Source organism: Vicugna pacos, unplaced genomic scaffold, assembly GCF_048564905.1.
Source record: "Vicugna pacos unplaced genomic scaffold, VicPac4 scaffold_20, whole genome shotgun sequence".
Taxonomy (NCBI): domain Eukaryota; kingdom Metazoa; phylum Chordata; class Mammalia; order Artiodactyla; family Camelidae; genus Vicugna; species Vicugna pacos.
The window spans coordinates 94335226-94349601 of NW_027328741.1; the positions used below are offsets into that span (position 1 = coordinate 94335226).

At 31.6% G+C, this 14376-nt stretch overlaps 1 long non-coding RNA gene across 1 annotated transcript; it reads left to right on the plus strand.

Moving 5' to 3' along the window:
• Positions 1-3949: 3949 nt before the first annotated feature.
• Positions 3950-5118, plus strand: LOC140693848 (uncharacterized). Its single transcript, XR_012069551.1, has 2 exons — positions 3950-4174; positions 5032-5118. It is a non-coding gene; the product is annotated as an uncharacterized lncRNA (long non-coding RNA).
• Positions 5119-14376: the final 9258 nt, after the last annotated feature.

Sequence of the window (14376 nt, forward strand, 5' to 3'; positions counted from 1 at the left end):
TTTTAATTCATCACCTACCCCCCTTGTTTTAGTACCATGTTTATTAATTTACATGCTGTCATTTTATCTCCCTGTTTTTCTGTGATTCATTTCTAGTTTCATGTTATTATACTCAGAAAAGATGCTTGAAATCTTTTTTAACTTCTTAAATTTGATTAGGCTTCTTCTGTGCCTTAGTACACAAACATTCCTAGAAAATGTTCCTTGTGCACTGGAAAAGAATGTATATTCTGTTTTGGGGATAAGTAGTGTATTGAAACTATCAATCAAATCCAATTATTTTATCGTATCTTTTTGTATCTTTGTTCCCTTATTAATTTTCTGTCTGAAAGACCAGTCTAGTGATGGTAATGGGGAGTTATAGTGTCCTACTGTGATTGTGTTCCCATCAATTTCTCCCTTTTTATCTATTAGTATTTACTTTATGTACTTATGTGCTCTTATATTGAGTGCATATATAGTAATGAGTATAAAACCATCATTTTGTATTGCTCTTTAATCATTATATCATGTCCTTGTTTATCTTTCTCTATGGCCTTTCTTGTAAAGTCTGTTTTGTTTGAAGTCAGTACTGCTAGTCCTCCTTTCTTGTCATGTACATTTGCATGGAATGTATTTTTCCATTTTCTGACTTTCAATTGATGTGTGTTCCTCTTTCTAAAGTGGGTCTCTTGTATGCTTCGTAATGTAGGGTCTTGTTATATTATCCCATCTGACAATATACATCTTTCGATTGAAGCACTAAGTCCATTAACATTTGTAACAATTATTGATAAACTAGTGTTTATTTCCATTTTGAACTTAATTTTCCAGTTGATTTTGTATTACCTTTTTATTCATTTCTTTTTCTTTTTGTGGCTTTATAAGTTTTCTTTTATTATCTTGGTTTTTTTCTAGCTTTGTGACTTCATTGTAAGATGTTGACTTATTGTTACCCTGTTTTGTATGTATATTGACCCGTTACTATATATTTTTATAATAACTGAAAGGAATATAAATTTAAATGCATCATACAGAGAACAGAAATAAGAAGAAAATAATCTGTATTGTCCTGTTTCACTATCTAAATTTTAAATTTAAACTTAAAAATTTTGACGTCCTGTTTTACAATATCATTATTATTCTGTTGTAAGTCATTGTAGCTTTTGCCTTTCTAATTATGCCTTTCTCTTTCTATAGCATCCTGCTTCTTTATTTTTTGAGGAGATGTTTCATTATGTCTTTTTCTGTTGCTAAATTCTTTTAGTATTTGCTTGTGTGGAGATTATTTTTCTCTCCTTCTATTCTAAAGTTTAGCCTTGCTTGATATCTTATCTTAGATAACAGATTTCTTTCATTCTGGACTTTGAATATGTCTTGCCACTGCCTTCTGCCTGTTGTATTTGTGTGAGGAACATGTTTAAAAATAAAATATATATAATTATATATATGTAAAGAATACCTACAAATGAAGTTAACAAATACAGAGAAAACCTATACTTTAAAAAATAGAAAACATAGATGAAGGAAATTAAAATTGATCCAAAGAAATGAAAAGATCTCTTATGTTAATGATGTGAAACAGTGTGGTTGAAACAACCATACTACCCAAAGGAATCTACATTTAATGTGATTCATGTCAAAATAACCATGAGATTTTTAAATTAAATAGAAGAAATAATTTCAAAATTTATATGCAACCACAAAGATCTTAGTTGCCAAAATAATCTTGAAAAAGAGTATTGAATATAATATTGTAAATTTCTCTGTTGTTAAACAGTCCTACAAAACTTTAGTAATTTAAACAACATGATACTGGCTCAAAAACTGACACCAATCAATAGAAGAGAATAGAGCAACCAGATATAATCCCTCTCACCTATGATAAATTAACCTATGAAAAAAGAAGCAAGAGTATTAAATGAAGAAAAGAGATTCTCCTCAATAAGCATTGCTGGGGAGGCTGAACAATTGAAAGATAGATTAGAGTATTTCCTCACATTGTATACAATCATTAAGCACAGAATATCTTTTATTTATTATGTTTACTTATATTTTTCCACCTGTAATTTATAGATCTATGTTTAGATCTTTTATTTAACTTATCAAATGTATTCCTATTTTATTCTTTTTTGTATAAATTTACACACAATTGATTTCCTAATTTCTCTTCCTGATAATGTGTTGTTACTATATAAAAATGCAATGGATATTTGTATATTGATTTTGTATACAGCAAGTTTACTAAGTTTGTTCATTATTTCTCACAGTCACTGGCAGTGTGTGTGCAGTTTTCTAACTATGTATAATTATGTCATCTATAAAAATTTTACTGCTTGCTCACAAGTTGAATGACTTTTATATTTTTTCTTGACTAGTTGTTCTGGCTAGAACTTCTAGTAGTGTAATATAGGACTTGTTTGTATGAGCTATTTTTTCTTATTACTGTACCAGAGAAAAACCTTCCTGTATGTTAACATTGAACTTGATGTTAGTCATTGGTTTTTCATATACGGATTTTACTATGTTTAGTCCTATTCTGTCTACAGCAAATTTGTTAAAAAAATTTTTATAAAAAAGTTAAGATCAGATCTGTGAATAATTTTCCTACATATTTTGAGATTTTTATTTTTGAATTCTTTATTTAACGGATGGTATCACATTTATTGATTTGCGTATGTTAAATAAAATTAAGAATCAGGACTAAATTCAACTTAACTATACTTTATAATACTTATAATATGCCATGACTTCAGCTTCCTAATATTTACTTAGAATGGAATATACACATACTGAAGGAAAAATTTACATAGTAGCTTGAGTGAACATTTATTTATTTAAAAATTTTATCTCTCATTTTGAATTTGGCTTATGTTTAGTGGAATTTATGTCTAAATAAAGAATACAATTTTGGTAGAACTGGCTTTACTACAGTTCACTGATACAGAACCTAGCTATTATTAACAATAAGTGTACAAAACACTTGCATTAAAATGCTGCATTATACTAACAATGCCAACTCTTTCAGGATGAGAAACATATTGCTTCCTAAAATGCATTATTTGGTCTTTTAAACCCCATCCCACATATAATGTTATTTCTTTGTTTTTGATTGTTTGTTTGCCCCTTAATGGAGGCACTGATTTTTGAACCCATGATCTTCTGTATAAGTTTATATATCAACATCATTTTGGAACACTTAAGAGAAGCCGCAAGAGCATGGACTATAATGATGAGAAGAAAATTTATTACTTCGAGGGACTGAAAAACCTCTGAGTGAAAGAATGGCAAAAGTAAACTTTTATAAGAATACCTTAATAATTTCTCTTTTGTAATTTTAAAGTAGAATACTAAATTACATTTGTTTTACTTACAGCACTAAATTATATTTTCATACAAAAATTACCCCTTTGGGATTTCTTAAATTTGATTCATTATTTTAATCTAGTTTTATTTCATAAATATTTATCATTTATTCTAAAACATACCAAATACACTGATATGTATTCTGTTCATGTTTTGAATAAAGAGCTACTTCTTTAAAGTAAACAGATAAATAACTACTTCCATTTCCAAATCAAATTAAGTTTCACCTTACTAATTATAATGAAATAGGTATACATTTCCTGCAGAGGTTTTACACAAATTTCACTTAAAATTCCATAACTTTAAAATTATTTTATATATTTTGTGCATTATTTATACTCTGTTCATCAATGTTGTATAAATTTGTGTACAAAAGTATGGAGATTTGTTTTATTTCATAGACCCCAGCATTAATTATTTAAAAAGATTTTCTTGGGGTAATAATTGCAGATCACACTATAAAAAAAGGCATCCTATATGTTTCATTTTAACTGGATGAATGAGAAGTAAACACTGGCTGGATGTTACACTTGACTTGCTAGGAGACCAGTCGTTATGTGATGTCACATCTACTCAAGTTGAGAACCATTGTGATGGCCTAGTAGTTTATCTGTGCAGGCCTGCCAGAGCAGCATATGAAGCTGCAGTGCTCAAAATCATTCAGATTAGAAAAGTAGCTGTAGAAAAAGTTATTTGAGATGGCAAATATTTCTTCAGAATTTCAAGATAGGTCTCATAATGATGGACCAACTGGTTCAGGAAACTCCGGAAGATCTGTATTGTTTGATCCAACAATCTCTGGGGACTTGTCTTGAGGTCTATGATTGAAGTAAGTGATTTTCAGAATTTGTCTGAAGAATCCTTGTTTAAAAGTCCATGTTACACATATTGTGTCTCTGAGCCAGATGAAGATAATGATTTTCGTTCTCTGACATTTCCAAGAAAAATCTGGAAAATGGTTGGGAGTTATCAATTTAAATCCAACTGGTGGGATGATAATGAAACTTCCATAGTGATTGATGAAGTTGTCTTAAAGAAGGAAGTTTTGGAAAGAAAGTCCCCTTTCAGAGTATTTGAAACTGGAAGTATGAAAAGTTTAGTTAGACAGCTTAACATTTATAAGTTTAGGAAAGTGCAGCAGAATTTTTAAAGATCTGCTTGTCTAGCTGACTTTCTAGCAGAAGAAAAAGAAGTCTCTCTTTTAAGCAAGGTATTCAGTAATTGTAGTTACGTCTTGGTAACTTATATATAAAATTTTATTTTGTACATCGATCTATGGTAATGTAAATGTAAATCTAGAGTTTGAAAACTGTATAAAACTACAAATGCTAAAATTCTTTATTTTTTCAAAAAATGAGGACAGAGCCTTAAGTATTCAAGATTGTGTGAAACTTTCCTAGCAACTAGGAATCTTACGAGAAATCTAAATAAAGGTATTAAAGCCGCTTTTAAAAAGTGGCTTTCACCGTTACTGCAAATGCTAGCTTCTTAAATTTGAATACTTAAATACTATTTAAATGTGCATATTCCAAATAAGGAATTTCAAAACATAGTCAGCAATGTGCATATTTTGATGATATTATCTTAGCATAGTAAACGTGAAATCTGAGGTTTTGTAGGTTAGGCTTAATTTAGTCTTGTATTTTGGTTTAAAATATTACTAAAATCTTTCTCTTTTGGTTGTAGCTGCAGTTCTGCCATAATCCAAATCTTAAACGAGGCTGTCCCCAGCTTTTAGTGAGAATAAAAAGAAGAATTGGGATTAAAAATGTCTCTCTGGTATCTTCATTGGCTGAAGATTTCAAAAAGAAGCACGTTAAAGCAGGGGGTAACGTGCATAATGATAATTTTGATTTTGTGGTTGACACTAGAGGAGAAAGTGCATTTTTACTTTCTGCAAATTTAAACATGCCTCTAATAAGGAAGCCCTCTTCTAGCCACATAATAGGTGATACAACTACCTTGATCAGAGGTGATTTTTCTCCTCCATTTTCAATGTCAGTTAGATCACCAGAACAATATTGCAATGGATCAACGTGCTTTTTTAAATCAGTTGAACACTGCCCACAGGCACTCTCAAAGCAGCTACACTGAAGCAAATGGCCGTGTTGTGAACTTCATTACATTTACAATATCTACTTCTCAGTTCAGTACCTTGTCTCCCATACTGAGCAATCATGTTTGACTAATGGTGGAGCCTTCTAATTTTCCATATAGATATCACAACATATCTGCCAATGACGGTCGTTTTTCTCAACTTCAACCAGGGAGCAAACCATGGTTACCAGTGACATTGATAGCTGATACATCAGCTACCTCTCTTTCAAGGCCAGCTCATCAGCCATCTTCATTTTATGAACGTCATCCTAAACACAATTTATATACCAGAGGACTACCATATTATGCAGGATAACAAAGATTAATATTGATGGTGGCAAATGCCGACAACTATATGCAATTTTCTTATTTGAATGAGAAACATACATGTTTACCTGTATTTTCGATATTTTTTTTAAAATAAAGAGTTAAACGGGAGTCTATGATATCATTTAAAGAAAAAGAGATATTTGATTGATATGATCACTTGATGGAACAATATGGGAGTAAATTTAAATAATTTCTTGTAAGCAGGAAGAGAAAATGGAAGAATTTGGAAAAAGACTAAAACGTGGAGAGAGGGAAAGTTATTAGTGGTTTCTGGTTCATCCTGGAAAGTATGAAAAGTGTTAAGTTCGGATAGGTTGGAACAGAAGATAATGCAGGAACCGGCCCAGGGAACATGGTCTCTATTATGTCATCCCTGGAATCATGAAGGTCACATGATATAGTCTCAGATGGTACATTTAGCATGTGGAAGAAATTAAGAAGTAATTTTATCTATGGTCTTCTTTGTGCTGTTCTCAAAGCATTCCAATTGGTGCTTTCATTTCCTGCCCTAAATATTCTATGCTATAATTTCTAGTCAATACCTTATGTTGCTTTTATTTCCAACCAAGGACAAACTTACATCCTCAGGGTGGCTCTTAATGCCTTTCCAACTCTATGCACACAAACTGAACTTAGTTAAGTCATTCGTTTATAAATCTGGCATCTGACTACCTTGGCATATGTTTATGTTTCACTGTATCTGGAGATACATCCAGGAAAATGCTTGTCATATATGTAAGCTCCAACCTCGCAAATTTTGCTCCAGCTAATCCTTGAACTTATGTTCTCCTATTACCTAATTAGACTTTCCCAGTCTCAACACAGAAACCACCTCCTCCAGATGTTTTCTGTCTATCCCCCTTTCCTTGTCTAACTTGGATACCAACACAGTAAGCACAGCACATGCCACAGGATGCATTTTAGTATTTAGTGAATGAAAAATACATGTTGACTTTAAGTATAATCTACTTTCCTGAGACAGCAAATCTCTCATGGTTTTCAAACTATTTCATTATTGTCTTTACTCTTCACCACAAACTAGCTCTTTTCATAGCCCAAGGACTAGTCACTCAAGACAGTAATTCGAGGTAGGTAAAGGAGACAAAGTATTATTTTCTTCTTAATTCATGCCTCCAGTGGCCTAAACCATTCAATTCTCATTTGCTGGATTATTTCCTGTCTCTTCATCACCTGCCCACCCATAAGTAGCTGATTCTCTTCCCCATACCAAAAAATATACTGCCTTCTAATTAATTTACTTCTTAGAATCAGAGCTTTATCCAGAAGAGACAGTGTCATTGCAAACATTTAATGCAGGATTATACATCCCACATAAATTGTGCCCCTTCTAATCTTCACACAGGCAGTATCTAAGAGTTAATAGTCCCTTGGTTGGAGTGGTTGTGTTCAGTAACCAAATTGTAACCTAAAATGTGTGGACTAAAAAGAGGTGAGGGTGGTAGTATTAAAAATTTGTCCAACTGCAAGAATACCAAATTTATACAGATATTAGGAAATATAAAATTTTCATGGAAGACTTTGACTATTTCCCATTAATTTAAAATAAATGGTGAACATTTTCAGAATGTGAATTGCCCTGAAATGCTGGAAAATTGTAGGCAAGTTCAGGGAGCCTAAGGCTTCTACTCACAACCATGCAGCCAGTGTCAGCTGATAAGACTGGAATGGCAACACTGAATACTGAAAAAGTGTCACCAATTGTGAAGAAAGCCTTTGATAATCTGGAGAATGGGCAAATGGGTCAGGTTAAGCTCTAGCAACATCCCACCAATATGATTTTACCAAGAGAAGAAAGGAGCCCACTTGCAGCAGGAGATCTGTGTCTGGACAGCAGTGGTTGTTCCTAAAACAGAAACATCAAGCTTTTATGTTTGTCAGCTCAACTATGATGGTGACTATTTTTTGCTTACATTAGCAGTCTGGGTTTCAGTTGGGCTGGTTCACAGCTAGTTTCGAGCTCTCTTATCACACAGTGGGTCTTACTGTGATCATCATAACAAGGTTCTATACTGATAAGTCAAAAACTACACTTTACTTTAAAAATTAGAATTCCTAAAGAAGAATATTGTTTGTTTGTCCATCTGTAGTTCTCTACCTGGGAAAACCTAGAGTATTGGCAAATGTACAAAAGTTGTCTGGTGTGTGAAAACTATTCTCTGAGCTCTGACCACTGAATTCTTCCCACTAAATACTACAAATCTGTCTATCACTGTGTGTGTGTGTGTGTGAAGTTGGACTGTTAAGCAGTAACTAAGTTTATCTTAGTTGAGTCATCAGTGAATTATTCCTCTGCTTCTGGCAGAATCTCTGTGAATTAAGAGTTTCATTTTGCCACCAGATTTTCTTCCAATCAGGGAGAGGTAGATTATATTTCTCCCAGTATACTAATTGTTACCTGTTCATTGAATCCCAAGCTAATGCTAGGGCCAAGCCACTGAAACCTTGAATTGGACAGAGGCATATATATTCACCAGTCCCCAGAGCCCAGCACAGGACTGTGTGTCCTTCTTAATTTAAGTTTGTGTCTACTTTGTTTTCTTTTAATTCTCATTGTTGACACAACTTATTTTTTCTTTGAACACCCCTTGACTGATTTATATGGACTGAACCACTGATTTATTTCTTTTAAGCTACAAATTACAATAACATTTCTTTCCTTGGACTACCTGGATTAAAGTGAGCATAGTCATCATTTTGAAAGCAGTCCTCAGTCCTAAAAATGCAGAACCTTTACAGATCTTTGTCCAGCACTTGAGCCAGAATGTTTGTTGTTGATCTCAGGGATTATCCTCACATTCCCTTATGCAACCATGAGAAAACAGCACATTGTTATCCAAAATCAAGTCTTTGTCAGTATTGCTTTCCCTTTGCAAAACAGTTAAGAATTGTAGGAGTTCTGAGATTTAAACATGCTTAGATTTTTAGCAACCTAGCATTTTCATATTTTACAGATGCTCTCGTGGAGATGAGACTTTTGGTCTGAGACAGTGAACTTTATCACTCACAGCAAAAGCAGCCAGGGTTAATATTTGTATCCATTCCCTAATCTCAGATGAATACACAAAGTGAAATTTTGTTGCCTACAGAAGCAGTGGGCTGTTAACATGAAGAAAGATTTAGGCATTTTAAAACACTATTTTTATTAGTATCTTTATGTATAATTTATTAGAATCACTTATTTATTAGTATCTTTAACTAGGATAATATATCATGACTAAAGATTACTTGCTGCAAAAAGAATCATGAGAAATGACATGGGAAAAAGTGACCATTGACTTTCCATTTTTTCTTCCACTTTTATTGAGATATAATAGGCATAAAACATTGTGTAAGTTTAGGTGAACAGGATAGTGATTTGATTTACAAGTGTCATGAGATAAATATCATAGCAATTTTAGGGAGAATTCTTTATCTCATTTAGATGCAATTTTAAGGAAATACAATTTGTCTTTTGGTTGTGATGAGAAAAATTATGGTCTACTCTCTTAACAACAATGATATTGAACATAAAGCAGTATTAACTGTAATTTTCATGTTACTATGGGGTATCCCTAGAACACGATTCTTTTACAGCTGGATATTTATAGCTTTTGAGTTCATTAATCAAATCCTACTTTCCCAACCCCTGCCTCTGTTCACTACAAATCTAATTTTTTTCTATGTGTATGTTTGTTTGTTATTGAAGTGTACATTAATCTATAACACTGTGTTAGTTTCTCTTTCACAACATACTGTTTGCTGTATTTAATATATTTCATACAGATCACCAAATATATCTAGTTGTGATATGTTGCTATTTAAAGATATTTAATAGTTTTTGGCTATTCCCCATACAGTTCATTTCTTGTCCCTGACTCATTTAATTTGCAACTGGAAAATATTCTCTCTTAATTTTTTCAACTTTTCTTTTTCTCACCCCATTTCCCTCCTTCTTGTGAACAACCTGTTTCTTTCTATATGTATAACTCCATATCTGTGTTTTTATGTTCATTTGTTTAAAATTCAAATATGAATAAAATCATTCAGCATTGTCATTCACTTCCTGACTTATTTGACTTAGCATATTACCCTCTTGATCAACCCATTTGTTGCAAAAGGCAAGAACTTATTCTTTTTAGAGCTGAGTAAAAACCCATTTTATTTTTATGTGTGTGTGTATATATATATATAGCTCATATATATATATAAAGTGTGTGTGTATAAATATACATATAGATAAATCTGTACTTAAGATGGGTAGATATAAAAATTATATAAACACAATTTCTTTATCCATCATGTATTGATGAGCAATTAATTTGCTCCTATATCCTGTCTATTGTGGATAATGCTGCAGTGAATATAGGGTTGAATTTATCTTTTCTAATTAGTGTTTTTATTTTCATGGAATAAGTATCCTGATATGTATATGTTGGATTATATTTCATTTTTAATTTTTAGATAAAGCTCCATGTTGTTTTCCACAGTGGAAGCACATATTTACATTCACTCCAGCAGTGCATCAGGGTTGTTTTTCTAACATCCTAACCAACAATTATGTTTGTTATCTTTTTCATAGTAGTTATTATGACAGGAGTGACATAAAATCTCATTGCGTTTTGGACTTGCATTTTTCTGAAGCTTAGTGATGTTGATCGGTTTCACGTGCCTGGTGGTTACCTTTCCCAACTGTATATTCATTTTTTGTAATGGGCTTAATGACAATAACTGTCTCATTTCATTTTAAGGCATTCTGTTGTGTGCCATTATTCTGTTTTTTCTGTGCCACTACCATATTATTTTTAATACTGTAGCTTTGTATTAAAGTTTAAAATCAGGGACATAGATGCAGCCTCTTTGTTCTTTGTTAAAGTTGTTTGTGTTTTTAGTTTGTTTGTTTTCTTTCCTTTCCTTTTTCTTAGTGATTTCATCTCTTTTCGGTTTACATGTAAATTTTAGAATTATTTATTTTAAGTGTCTGAAAATGCCCATGGTATTTTGATAGGCACTGAATTTAATTTGCATATTTTATTGGCTAGTACTATCATTTAAACAATATTTTTTCCTCATCAATGAACACATTATATCCTTTCATCTGTTTGCATTAACTTCAATTTCTTTTATAAATATTTTATAGTTTTCTGAGTACAGGTTTTTTACCTCCTTGGTTGGATACATTTCCTGATTTATTTTTTTTGTAATGCAACTGTAAATGTGACAGTTCCGTCACTTTCTCCATCTGTTAGCTTGCTGTTAGTGTGTAGAAATGCAAGATTTCAGTATGTTAGTTTTACATTCAGAAATTTTACCAAATACATTGATAAGCCCTAGTAGTTTTGTGGCACCATTTTTAGGATTTCTGTTTACAGTATGCCATTTTCAAACAGATACTTTTACTCCTTTTCTTAATTAGCTAAATTTTATTTACCTTTATTTTGGATAGCTATGGCTAGAATTTCCATACTATACTGAATAAAAGTGGTAAGAGTGATCATTCTTCTCTTCTTCCTGCTCTTACTGGAGATGCTTCCAGCTTTTAATCAGTGAGTGTCATGTTAGATGAGTTCTTGTCATATAAGTCCTTAACTGTGTTGAGGTATGTTTCCTCATGCCCACTTTGAAGAGAAATATAATCTTAAATAGATACTGAATTTGTCAAAACATTTTATGACTCTATTGAGGTGACCATATAATTTTTATTCTTCAGGTTGTTTGTGTGGTGTATTATACTGATTAATTTGTGGGTATTGAATCACTTTTTCATCCCTGGAATAAAATGGACTTAATCATAATGTATAATCCTCTTAATATATTGTTATATTTGCTAACAATTTAGTGGTGATTTTTGCATCTATGCTTATCAGTAGTATGTAACCTGTAATTTTTTGAGGTATTTGTTCCAGCTGTAGTAGCAATGTGATACAGAAATGTGGGGTAGAAAGCCTCCTTTCCTCTCGAAATTTTTGGAATTCTCTGAGAAGTATAGTTGATAGCTCTTCTTTAAATATTTGGCAGAAATCACCTGTGAAGATGTTAGGCCTGGAATTTTATTTCTTGGGAGATTATTTTAAATATTTATTCGATTTCATTAGTGATAATCTGTTCATATTTTATTTATCATTCTATTCTGGAGATTAAGTCTTTCTAAGAAATTGTCCATTTCTTCAAGGGTTTCCATTTTATTCGCATATAATTTGTTGTATCAAATTACGATGCTTTGTATTTCTTTGATATAAGCTGTAATTTCTCATTTATTTCTGAGCTTACTAATCTGTAACTCTTTTTTTGCTCATGTGTCTGGTTAAAGTTTACAAACATTATTTATCTTTCAAAAGCCATTATTTAGATTGATTAAATGTTTATATTTTTAATCCTTATTTTATTTAATTATATTCTGTACTTTCAGCTGTCTTTCCTTCTACTGACAAGTTTCTTTATTATTATGTGACATCTTTTGGTTGTAAGAATATGTTATAAGAGAGAAATGGTTCTTATTTGTATAAGTGGGATTATTTGCTATAAGCATCCCTATTAATACTGCTTTTGTTACACCCCATGGATTTTGTTTTTGTTGTCATTTTTCTTTATATATTTTTTCTTTGATTTATACAGCAATCCAGTTGTTGTTAATATTGTATAAATTATCCTCCACACTTTAGTATTTTTCTCAGGTTTTTTCTTTAAGTAAATTTCTATTCTCACAGAATACATAAGTTTTTTCACCAAACAAGGAGAAAAATAATAAAATTTATACATACAACTGAAAGACACAAATTTTCTAAAATTATTTTCAAAAATGAACAAAGCTGTGTGTAATACCCTACCTGAGTTTAGAACATACTACAAAGCTACAGTAATCAATACATCAAAATATGGCAATTAAAGAAACACATAGATCAATTGAACAAAATAAAGTGTCAGAAAATAAACCCACAAACATATGGTGAATTAGTGTACAAAGAACGAGGCAAGAGTATACAATAAAAAAAAGGCAGTCTCTTCAACAAGTAGTTCAGAGATAACAGGACAGTACATGTAATTGGAAGATGTAAGAGCACTTCCTTTCATAGTAGAAAAAATGAGATAGAAATGGATTAATTTCCTAAATGTAAAGCCTGAAACTGTACAATTTTTGACCAAGAACATGAGCAGAACTGACTTTGAGATAAATCATAGCAATCTTTATTTTTGATCTGTCTCCAAATTAAACAAAAAAAGCTAATAGTTACAATTTTTATTTACTGAGGAAAAAATAGATGTACTATGTGATACAAGGATTCTATTTCTTGTATTAGTGTGAAGTGCAAAATCTTTTGCAGAGCAAAGGGAACCTTCAACAAGACATATGATAACTGACAGAATACAGGGAAGAATTTCACACAATGGGACCAACAAGATGTTAATATCAATAATATATATATAGCATATTAGATTCAATATTTAAAAATAAAGACCCCAAATTAAAAACAGTTAAACAATTTTATGGAAACTTTTCAAAAACACACATGTGGATGATTTTCATGCTCATAAAAGGAAAGACAACTTTGCTATTCATTAGGAAAACATAAATCCAAACCAGAATGAAACATAATTTTACAGCAACCAAAATGGCAATTAACAAAATGTCTACAAATGACAAACATTAATAAGAATGTCGATAAGATGGAACTCAGGTACACTGATGGTGAAAACGTAAATAGATGCATCCACTATTATAAAACTGTGGACAGTGCTCAGAAAACTGGAAATAGAAGCATTATCTGTTGCAGCAACTCCTGTTTTCAGTATAAATCTGAGAAAAAATGAAAAGATTATCTTAAAAGATATATTACCCCAAATGTTCTTAACATCATCATTTATAGTAGCCAAGGGTAGAAGCACAACTCAACTGCCCATCAACAGATGATTGACTGAAGTAGATGTGAGATATTGATAACATAATAAATACTTCATCATTGTACATTAAAAAGTAAAATTCTGCCATTTGGAACAATGTGACTGGACCCAGAGGGTGTTGCATATAGGAAAATAAGTCATACAGGGAAAAACACTCTATGTTGTCACCTAAATGAGGAAAACAAAAGTATAAGAGAAATAATCATTAAAAAACAGAAAAAGAATGACATATATATGTGTAGTGTACCAAGTAGTGGTTTCCTGTGGGGAAAGGGAAGAAGGATGGAGAACACAGAAATGTGCAAGGTACAAAAAGAAATTAGAGAACTGAAAGGGCTATATTTACAGCATGGAGAATTATTTTAATAATTTAATTGATTTTAAAGAGATTATAGGGATATATTTTAGTAAAATGTGCATGTAGGTGGGAAAAACATTGAAAAAAATAACCCAGGAAAATCAAAATATTTTGTAGTACTATGACATTAAGGGAGGTGTTTTGTTCATTTTCTTTATTGTTCTTATATGTCCTAATTAGAATTTAAGCTTTTAATTGAAAAGGTATATAGTTTTAAAAGTGACATAAGTTTAAAATATTTTTGTCTCTCCCCTTATATCTACAGTCATTAAAACGTTCATATCTGAACAAAAATAACTACAACACAAAACAATACTCCAGAACGCATGTGAACAGGTGAAGTTTGGTGG